Here is a 12,190-nt window from a genome sequence, read left to right as displayed (position 1 = left end):
AAGAAGATCGAGTTCATGAAGTAGACGAACCAACATAGTCAAGAGAATCCTCATAACTGCAACATTACCAGGAACTATCGAGAAGAAGCACAACCGTAAAGAAGAAAACAACATGGTAAACAACCAAGCATAGTCATGGCACGATGCACAATCAAGGATGATGCATGCCCAGTTTGTGATGCCCCCAATTCAATCGTACACTAATCATACACGCAAATGTGTACGATCAAGATCAGGGACTCAAGGGAAGATACCACAACATAACTCTAGAAACAAATTAAAATAATACAAGATTTATATTACAAACCAGGGGCCTCGAGGGCTCGAATACATAAGCTCGAATACAAACGAGTCAGCCGAAGCAACAATATCTGTGTACAGACATAAGTTAAACAAGTTTGTCTTAAGAAGGCTAGCACAAAAGCAACATGATCGAAAAGGCAAGGCCTCCTGCTTGGGAGCCTCCTAACTACTCATGGTCAATGATGTCCGTCACATGCTAGTAGGCACCCTCGGGGTAGTAGCAGTCGTCAAAGGTGGCATCTGGCTCCACGAGTCCACCATCTTGTTGCAACAACTAGAAAGAAGAAAGAAGGGGGAAAAGGTGTAGCGAAGCAACCGTGAGTACTCATCCAAAGTACTCACAAGCAAGGATCTACATGTCACGCCCAATATGCGACCCTATCCAAGAGGAACTTGAAGGTCCCACCAAGGATAGACCTGCATATTGAAACGCTTTTGCAAGGTGGACATCATTACATCAACATTACATAATACATGGGGACACATACAAGGCATACAAATGCCGCAAGAATACATCAATACATCATACATAAGATCAACATACGACTACGGATGAAACACAAATAAAACTCAAACGACATCCACCCTGCTAGCCCAGGCTGTCGACCTGGAATCTATCCCCTGATCAAAGAAGAAGTAGAAGAAGAACTCCAAAACAAGCAAACATCACTCTCGGGTCATGATCATCGCGTAACCTGTACCTGCAACTGTTGTTGTAGTAATCTGTGAGCCACGTGGACTCATCAATCCCATTACCATGGGTATCAATACTAGCAAAGCTTAATGGGTATGGAAAGGATAAGTGGTGAGGTTGCAGCAGCGACTAAGCATATATGGTGGCTAACATACGCAAATGAGAGCGAGAAGAGAAGAAAACGGAACGGTCGTGAAGCTAGCAATGATCAAGAGGTGATCCTGAACTCCTACTTATGTCAAACATAACCCAAAACCGTGTTCACTTCCCGAACTCCGCCGAAAAGAGACCATCACGGCTACACACACAGTTGATGTGTTTTAATTCGTATCTGGTGTCAAGTTATCTACAACCGGACATTAACAAATTCCCATCTGCCACATAACAGCAGGCATGGCTCTTGAAAGTTTATACCCTGTAGGGGTGTCCCAACTTAGCCCATCACAAGCTCTCACGGTCAATGAATGATATACCTTATCCCAGGAAGACCCGATCAGTCTCGGAATCCCGGTTTACAAGACATTTCAACAATGGTAAAACAAGACCAGCAAAGCCGCCTGATGTGCCGACAATCCCGATAGGAGCTGCACATATCTCGTTCTCAGGGCAACACCGGATGAGACAGGCTACGAGTAAAACCAGACCTCGAGTTTCCCCGAGGGGGCCCCGCAGGCGGCTCGGTTCGGACCAACACTTAGAGAAGCAGAGGCCCGGGGGGGGGGGGGGCTAAAATAAAGATGACCATCGGGTTGGCCGACCAAGGGAAGGGTATAGGTGGTGGTGAGGCAAATGGTAAAACCAAGGTTGGGCCTTGCTGGAGGAGTTTTATTCAAAGAGAACTGTCAAGGGGGTCCCATAAATCACCCAACCGCATAAGGAACGCAAAATCAAGGAACATAACACCGGTATGATGGAAAACTAGGGCGGCAAGAGTGGAACAAAACACCAGGCATAAGGCCGAGTCTTCCACCCTTTGCCAAGTATATAGATGCATTAATTAGATAAGAGATATTGTGATATCCCAACCATATATATGTCCATCATGGAGCAATCTTCAACTTCACCTGCAACTAACAATGCTATAAGAGGGGCTGAGCAAAAGCGGTAACATAGCCAAGCAATGGTTTGCTAGGAAGGGTGAAAAAGGTTAGAGGCTGACATGATAAATTGGGAGGCTCGAAGAACAAGTGATAGGTAGCGCAACATAGCGATAGAACGAAGCAACTAGCATAGCAATGCTAGTAGTGAGATCCAAGGTGATGGTCATCTTGCCTAAAATCCCGCAAGGAAGAAGAACGAGTCCATGAAGAAGGTGAAGACACGGAGACGAACCAAGCGTAGACGAACGAATCCTCACGATCGCAACGAAACAGGAACTAATGAGAAGAAGCACAACCGGAAAGAAGCAAACAACATGGTAAACACACAACACATAAACATGACATGATGCTCAACCAAGCATGATGCATGACAAAGGCTACATGAAGCTACTCATGGCAAGAGATGATGCAAACAAGAACAATAGATCAAAGCAAGTTTAAATGAGGCCGGAATCAACATATAACAATTCTGTTAAGTCCTCATATGCAAATTTAGAAATTGGTCCAGAACTGAATAAGCCTTAGGTTCAAGTTGTTAAACAGAAAGTTAAGATGCACCAAGATAATCTACACGAAATTCTAGTCAAGTTACATATAAAGTTCGTTTAATTCGGAGCTACAGCCTAGAAGATATGAGCAAAACAAGTTAAACATGGCATTGATGCAAAATGCATTCAAACATCAAGCAAACACACTCAAAACATGGATGCAACAAGGTAATATGAAACTACATGCAATTCTAAGCAAGTTTCATATAGAGCACACTCAAAACGGAGCAACGGTTCAACACACTCTATACAAGTTTAAAGGACAAGCTGTCCAAAACAGCAACTAGGCATCTTGCAAGCATCAAAACAATATGCTACAACACCTCACCACGAAAACAAAAGGCATGTACATGATGTACATGTAAAGAATTACAAAATATGAACACTGAGATATCTCCAGAAAACACTATAGCATGCTCAAAAGGACATGGCAAATTGGAAATTATAACAGTTTCAGACCTAGCAGAAAGAACATCAGGTTGCAATGTTTAGAGCTCTCAAACAACATGTTACAGGAACTTAACATGGAAAACAAAGGCATGGCATGCTAACAATAAAGACAAAGAACAAAACTCCCTTACTGAAGTAATTCCAAAGATCAACAGAAAAGATGGTAGGATACATGCAAACATGGCAAATGATATCACAGATTCAGACATGGCAGGAACAATGATAAGTAGGCATGTTGGTGAGCTTGTACCACTCACCACAAAGCAACAAATGGAATGACAAGGGGACCAACAGTAAGATGACATGTTTATGAAGCTAAGAATGGCAAGAGAAAGTCCATAGGGTACACGAATGACTCGCAAAACTCATGGCAAAACTGAACTTAATGTTAACAGGCTGACCGCAACATTATTTAGCAAATTGAGAGCAAGATAAAAACAAGCTAAAGCAGGCCATTAATGCAACTAGGGGAATGTATGGATAGAGAATGACATTCAAAACAAAACATCCTTAGTGAGAATCTCCAGATTATGCATAGAATGACTTGTAGCAGTAGGTTTACAAAGCATCATGGTTTAACAGTTTCAGCCTACCAAAACAGTAACAACAAGTACCCTACTTCACGACCTTGATGCACTCACTACAAGGCTCAAAAAATTACATGGGGTGCACCACTGTGAATATGACATGATGTAGCTCAAAACTCATGTAGACATCAAGTTGAAAGGATGCACACACAATATGCAATGAAAAAGACAAATCACCAAGTTCTGTTAATAGACAGCAGTTAACATCATATAGAACTCTTGCAATGATTATAATGCCATCAAGATGGACTCAAACAAGCATATCACAATGGAATAAAATGAAGAGCATCCCACAAGGAACATTTTGATATATCGTGCACGCAAAACAGAGCAGTATGCAAGAAGATATGATGTGATGAACAGGACAACATAATGTGACAGAAAAAAGGACCTGGGAGGAAATTTTGGGTCAACCTCTAGATCTAAGGGTTTGCACTTGCATCGAGGCAGGGCCAGAGCTTGCCGGAGACGGCACCGGAGAGGACGAGGGAGGGGTCGCCGGAGTCGGGGCCGGCTGGATCTGGGGCCGAGGCGACGGGCCCGCTGGCGAAGGCGGCGGCCGGCGAGGAGGCGCGGGCGACGGAGCGGCGTGGCTCCATGGCGGCGGGTGACAAGGATACAGACCTAGGGTAGGGTCATAGGCCTCACCTATATGTCCGACCCAAGGTCACTACCCAAGAAGGTAAGAAGGTCAAGAGACTCCGTGAGACCCCCGGTCGAAGGTGTCGAGTTCAATCCACTCGACACCTTGTCACTCAGGAGTTTCCCTAGCTACCGTCCCTCGACTACAAGAGAATCAATCAACCTCCCAAAGACCAGGAGTCACTCAGCGTACAACGGTCGCGCATTCACTCGGTAGTCTTTAAGGCCATTAATAGCACTTAAGGCTGGCGTTACCAATAACGCCAGCACTTTATGTACATTTAGTCCCTTGTAATGGAGGATGGCTGGGGTCCTGGCGCACTCTATATAAGCTACCCCCCTCCTCTGGGAAAAGGGTTTGCACCCCCTGTAATATCACACACATAATCCAATCGACCGCCTATGGGCACCGAGACGTAGGGCTGTTACTTCCACCGTGAAGGGCCTGAACTCATAAACTTTGTGTGTACACCTTCGCCATAGCTGAGATCTTCCCTCTCCATACCTACCCTGTCAGGACCCCGACTCGATGTCACATCGATCTAGCTGGTAACACCTCATATCACTTTGCGGCCTCACGCACGGTATTCCACGGGTGTCGCCTTACCTTTGCCCGGGACCGTTTGCGCCTTTTGGCTCACGTATATGATAGTGTCGCTAGCATCCATATGATAAAGAGCCCGGGCTGACATGACTAGTCGTAAACCCAAAGTGGCACAGACTTACAGGGACAGGCATCCATGACCCAGCTCCGAACGTGTCGGTCATCAGCAAATGGGTCCGGGCTGTAGCACTGGGCTAGCAGGACTCCGGTAAACCGGGCTGTAGCGGGCTAACAGGACTCCGGTACTCAAAGCGTGACATTTCCCCGAAGAGACAGACACAGGAACGAAGAAGGACACATGCCGGCCAGCCTAAGTGTTCCAGAGCAGTAGCAAGCTACCATGGCTCAGCGGTAACACTAGGAGACATTTCCCGGTAAGAGAGGCTACTAAAGATAAACAACTAGATAGTCAGATCCCACACATACCAAGCATTTCAATCATATACACAATATGCTCGATATGTGCAAATACAACGAAGCATCACAACATGACTCTACGACACAAGTACTTTATTTAAGGCTCAGGGAGCCATACATAACATACACAAAGGTACGGGTCTCACGACCCAACATACAAGTCATACAGTCATACAAACCAGCAGCGGAAGTACATTGTCTGAGTACAGACAACTAGTAAAATAAAAGAGGCTTGGAAAGCCTAGCTATACTACGTGGTCCATCACAAGCTCAGGGTCACCACCTGGGTCTTTAGCCTACTCGTTGATGTCAACGTCTACATAGAACCCATCAGAAGGGGTTGCAGCGTCTTCTGTAAAAATGTAGATTATAGCAACATGAGTACAAAGGTACTCAGCAAGACTTACATCAGATCCTACATACATGCATAGTATCAAGAAGGGTTGGTGGAGTTATTGCAGCAAGCCAGCTTTGACTCTTGGCTAGGCTATCCTACGATACTCCAACTTGAAATGGTTTTGCGCACACGAGTCCACTACTCACCACTTCAATACACTACCGAGGATCCACCTCCGTCTTCCTACGGAAGAGCCATCCTCGGTACTCACACTTATCTTGAGGCTTTTAGTAGTTTCCATTTACTTGTCTATGAACTGTATAGGCAACCAAGTAGTCCTTTACCGCGGACGCGGCTATTCGAATAGATCATGTTAACCCTGCAGGGGTGTACTTCTTCATACATGTTTCCACCACTTAGCGTCTGCACACGACATGTGCTCGGCAGACTTCAAGCGAAAGCCGACGTGGGTGTAGACCACGACCTACCTAAACACTTAAGCCTCTAGTCCAGGTTTATCGCCTATTCAGGTTCCATCCGCAGGGAGTCCGGCCGAGGCTTCCCATACGGCCCCGAACGATGTGAACAGGGTTCCCGAGATACCTAACGGGTATTCGGTACACCGTGCCACGTACCTACCGCATCACAGCCCACCCCTACGGTCAGCGCTGTCCACGGCCTCCAGTAGGCTACAAACACCAGAAACTACTTGCAACTCCTGGACAGAGAGCTAGGGTGAATAAGAAGTCGAGCGGGGTCATATTTCAGGGCCCAATGCATGGTAGTAGCTGTATCTTAAATCACACATACAGAACTCAGTGCTTAAGGTCGGCTTCAATGAAACAACCCACCATGTACTCCTACATGGCCTCTCATCGATACCTTTACCAAATCGTGTTCACCACACCACTCTCATTACCGACATAATCATTTCACTCTAGCCCATCACCCAGATGAACCAGACCTGACACAACTCTAAGCATAGCAGGCATAGCAAGGTAGGAACAACACATACATATGGCTCAATCAACTCCTACACATGCTAGTGGGTTTCATCTAGTTACTGTGGCAATGACAGGTCATGCAGAGGAAATGGGTTCAACTACCGCAGCACACAACAGTTTGAATCGTGTTGTCTTAATGCAGTAAAAGAGAGCAGGAGCGAGAACATGGGATTGTATCGATATGATCAAATGGTTGGTTGCTTGCCTGATGGTTCGTTGCACGGATACGGTTCTTCGTTAGGGTAATCCCGGTACTCCTCGGGGACAGATCCTGTCGCAAAGGATAACGATACACAGGCATCACCAAACAATGTGCAACAATATGATGCATGCATGAAACATGGCAATATGAGTGTGTTGGGCTAATGCAACTAAAGCCAGGAGGGTTTGAACAAATTTGAATCAAAGATTCAAATTTCAAATTCAAATATGGCCTTTTAAAGTGCCTTTTCTTGTTCTGATTAAAACATCAATTTAACTTGTTTGATCATGCATGAAAATAGTACAGATGGATAGATTGGATTTTTCTGATCATTTTTCATATATAATTTGTCCAATTTGGAGTTACAGAATAAAAGTTATGAATTTTTGAAGTTTAAATAATATTCTGGAATTTCCTGATTTAATTTAAATCCAGAAATATCATTTACTGCGTCAGCCTGACATCACAGTGACATCAGCAGGTCAACAGGGCTGGCTCGGGTCAAACCTGACGTGTGGGGTCCACACGTCAGTGTCACAGGGCTAATCCCGCGTTGACCCCGGGCTGGTTAGCTTTGACTAAGCCCTGGGGCCCACTTGTCAGCGTCAGTAGGTGGTGGGTTAGTGGCTAATTAACTGGGCCACGTCAGCTCGCCGGAGTTCTGGCCGGCGGCGACCAACAGTGCGGCGGCGATAGTGGTTTTGGTCGTTTCGGCCACCAAATGGAACGCGGCGACCACCGGAGTGAAGCTGAGGACGACCCGCGGCTCTTGGCGGAGTCCGTTGGGGTCGGGGTGGCCGGAGTTGACGGCGGTGAGCTCGGCTGCGGCCGCCGGGTTTCGGTCGTGCGCGGGATTGGTGCTGGAGCTCGAAGTCGAGCAAAGTGAAGCGCTAGGGATGCTCTACTGGGTTCTGTGAACGCGTTGGACTCGCCGGGGTGACCAAATGGTCACCGGAGCTGCGTCGACGGCGAGCTCGGCGACGGCGGAGGTTCGGCCGTGGTGGAGATGCAGCTATGGTGAGGGAACGAGGGGAAGGAGAGGGGGAAACGGCTCGGGGGCTCACCGCGGTTGCAGTGGGCGTCGAAGCGGGCTCGGGGACGCGCTGGAGACGGCGAATTCGTCGGCGACAGTGATCGGAGCCCGAAGAGGGGAACGGCGACGTGGCGGCGATGCAGGGCTTCCGGGGACTCGTGGAGCGGTGGGGAGGAAGAGGGAGTTGTGGCGGAGCTTCTGAGCTACTCGGGGGAGCGAGGGGTGGCCGGAGACAGTGGCTACGGCGAACGGCAGCGACGGTGTGCTTCGGCCGAGAGCGAGAGAGAGCGAGGGAGAAACGGGGGAGAGTGAGCGAGAGCAGGGGGGATCGGGACGGGCTGCGGACGTCGTCCACGCGGCCAGGAGGGCATCGGCAAGCAGGAGGTGGCCGCGCGGCCGCGCGCGCGCGAGCACGCAGCAGCTTCGGGGCGTGGGGAGGAAGACGACGGGGAGCTACAGTGCTGGGCTGGCTAGCTGGGCCGGCCAGCTGGCTGGGCCGCACAGGTAAGTCTTCCCTCTCTTTTCTGTTTTCTGTTTTATTTAATATTTCTGCAACTTTGTTGAATTAAATAAAATACCTAGTCAATTCCAAAAATCACCAAACTACTCCTGGTCCATAGTTGGAATATTTCCAACATGAAACATTTCAGTTTGGAGATATTTGAGCATTTAAATATTTTATATTATTTTAAATGCCCAAATTCAAATATCTATGATTTAATTCAAAGACCCTATGATGGCCTAGAAAAATGTGCACCACTTTTGTCAGAGGTTCTGAACCAAGGCTAAAATGATGGACATTTTAGAAGGGCATTTCAGGTTCATTGAAAAATTATTTTAGTAACCCTAGTTGGTTTCAGAGGGGACTGGGGGTTCTGTCATCCCCATTTCAAGTTTCTGATGAAAAGTAAACATGATGCAACACTCTAATGCATGACTAGCTAGGGTGTGACATCGATCTAGCTGGTAACACCTCATATCACTTTGCGGCCTCACGCACGGTATCCCCACGGGTGTCGTCTTACCTTTTCCCGGGACCGTTTGCGCCTTTTGGCTCACGTATATGATAGTGTCGCTAGCATCCATATGATAAAGAGCCCGGGCTGACATGACTAGTCGTAAACCCAAAGTGGCACAGACTTACAGGGACAGGCATCCATGACCCAGCTTCGAACGTGTCGGTCATCAGCAAGTGGGTCCGGGCTGTAGCACTGGGCTAGCAGGACTCCGGTACTCAAAGCGTGACATTTCCTCGAAGGGACAGACACAGGAACGAAGAAGGACACATGCCGGCCAGCCTAAGTGTTCCAGAGTAGTAGCAAGCTACCATGGCTCAGCGGTAACACTAGGAGACATTTCCCGGTAAGAGAGGCTACTAAAGATAAACAACTAGATAGTCAGATCCCACACATACCAAGCATTTCAATCATACACACAATATGCTCGATATGTGCAAATACAACGAAGCATCACAACATGACTCTACGACACAAGTACTTTATTTAAGGCTCAGTGAGCCATACATAATATACACACAAAGGTACAGGTCTCACGACCCAACATACAAGTCATACAATCATACAAGCCAACAGCGGAAGTAACTTGTCTGAGTACAGACAACTAGTAAAATAAAAGAGGCTTGGAAAGCCTGGCTATACTATGTGGTCCTTCACAAGCTCAGGGTCACCACCTGGGTCTTTAGCCTACTCGTTGATGTCAACGTCTACATAGAACCCATCAGAAGGGGTTGCAGCATCTTCTGTAAAATGTAGATTATAGCAACATGAGTACAAAGGTACTCAGCAAGACTTACATCAGATCCTACATACATGCATAGTATCAAGAAGGGTTGGTGGAGTTATTGCAGCAAGCCAGCTTTGACTCTTGGCTAGACTATCCTACGATACTCAAGTTTGAAATAGTTTTGCGCACACGAGTCCACTATTCACCACTTCAATACACTACCGAGGATCCACCTCCGTCTTCCTACGGAAGAGCCATCCTCGGCACTCACACTTATCTTGAGGCTTTTAGTAGTTTCCATTTACTTGTCTATGAACTGTATAGGCAACCAAGTAGTCCTTTACCGCGGACGCGGCTATTCGAATAGATCATGTTAACCCTGCAGGGGTGTACTTCTTCATACATGTTTCCACCACTTAGCGTCTGCACACGACATGTGCTCGGCAGACTTCAAGCGAAAGCCGACGTGGGTGTAGACCACGACCTACCTAAACACTTAAGCCTCTAGTCCAGGTTTATCGCCTATTCAGGTTCCATCCGCAGGGAGTCCAGCCGAGGTTTCCCATACGGCCCCGAACGATGTGAACAGGGTTCCCGAGATACCTAACGGGTATTCGGTACACCCGGCCACGTACCAACCGCATCACAGCCCACCCCTACGGTCAGCGCTGTCCACGGCCTCCAGTAGGCTACAAACACCAGAAACTACTTGCAACTCCTGGACAGAGAGCTAGGGTGAATAAGAAGTCGAGTGGGGTCATATTTCAGGGCCCAATGCATGGTAGTAGCTGTATCTTAAATCACACATACAGATCTCAGTGATTAAGGTCGGCTTCAATGAAACAACCCACCATGTACTCCTACATGGCCTCTCATCGATACCTTTACCAAATCGTGTTCACCACACCACTCTCATTACCGACATAATCATTTCACTCTAGCCATCACCTAGATGAACCAGACCTGACACGACTCTAAGCATAGCAGGCATAGCAGGGTAGGAACAACACATACATATGGCTCAATCAACTCCTACACATGCTAGTGGGTTTCATCTAGTTACTGTGGCAATGACAGGTCATGCAGAGGAAATGGGTTCAGCTACCGTAGCACACAGCAGTTTGAAACGTGTTGTCTTAATGCAGTAAAAGAGAGCAGGAGCGAGAACATGGGATTGTATCGATATGATCAAATGGTTGGTTGCTTGCCTGATGGTTCGATGCACCGATAGGGTTCTTCGTTAGGGTAATCACGGTACTCCTCGGGGGCAGAACCTGTCGCAAGGACACCGATACACAACCATCACCAAACAATGTGCAACAATATGATGCATGCATGAAACATAGCAATATGAGTGTGTTGGACTAATGCAACTAAAACCAGAAGGGTTTGAACAAATTTGAATCAAAGATTCAAATTTCAAACTCAAACATGGCCTCTTAAAGTGCTTTTCCTTGTTCTGCTTGAAACATCAATTTAACTTGTTTGATCATGCATGAAAATAGTACAGATGGATAGATTGGATTTTTCTGATCATTTTTCATATATAATTTGTCCAATTTGGAGTTACAGAATAAAAGTTATGAATTTTTGAAGTTTAAATAATATTCTGGAATTTCCTGATTAAATTTAAATCCAGAAATTATAATTATTGCGCCAGCATGACGTCAGCATGACGTCAGTGGTCAACTGCGGCTGTCTGGGGTCAAACCTGACGTGTGGGGTCCACACGTCAGTGACAGGGGGGTTAAACAGGGTTAGTTTAATCCTAATTAGGGGTTAGTAGCGCTGGGGGCCCACTTTCAGTGTCAGGTGGTTAACCAATAGTGGTTAGCACTAATCCTAATTAGCTACAGGGCTGGGCCCACCTGTCAGGGACTCAGGGGGGTTCCTGCCGTGGTCAAAGTGGGTCAAACCCAACGGCGACGTGACGCCGGCGAGGCCCGAGACGGCGGCGCGACGCGGGATCGCGCTACAGGGCACGGGCGAGGCCGTGCTTGGGCTCGTTGGAGAGCCCTTGCTCCCGCGCGTCGAACGGTGGCCGTGGCTGGGCCTGGGGTGGCCGGAGTCGACGGCGGCGAGCTCGGCTGCGGCCGCCGGAGTTCGGGTGCGGTCGGGATCGGTGTTGCAGGGGGTTTGGGGAGGCGTTAGTGCATGCTGCGTGCTCCTAGTGAGGTGTGGAGCACGATAGTGTGCTCGGTTGGGTGCTACGGTGACCGTGGCCACGACGGCGACATCGCCGGCGGCGTGGAGCTTTCGGCCAAGGTGGGGCTACGGCCTAGAGGTCGGAAGAGACCAGGGGAGAAGGGGGAAACGATCCGGCGGCTCACCGCGGAGCTGCAGGGATGGTTAGCGGGCTCGGGGACACGCTGGAGACGACGAATTCGACGGCGACGTGGCGGCGATGCAGGGCTTCCGGGTACCCGTGGAGCGGTGGGGAGGAAGAGGGGGTCGTGGCGGAGCTTCTGAGCTAGTCGGGGGAGCGAGGGGTGGCCGGAGACGGCTGCTGTGGCGAACGGCGGCGAC

The sequence above is a fragment of the Triticum aestivum genome, chromosome 4B (assembly GCF_018294505.1).
Source record: "Triticum aestivum cultivar Chinese Spring chromosome 4B, IWGSC CS RefSeq v2.1, whole genome shotgun sequence".
In the NCBI taxonomy this organism is placed as follows: domain Eukaryota; kingdom Viridiplantae; phylum Streptophyta; class Magnoliopsida; order Poales; family Poaceae; genus Triticum; species Triticum aestivum.
The sequence above is the reverse complement of the archived record's forward strand: the minus strand, read 5'-3'. Positions refer to the sequence as shown.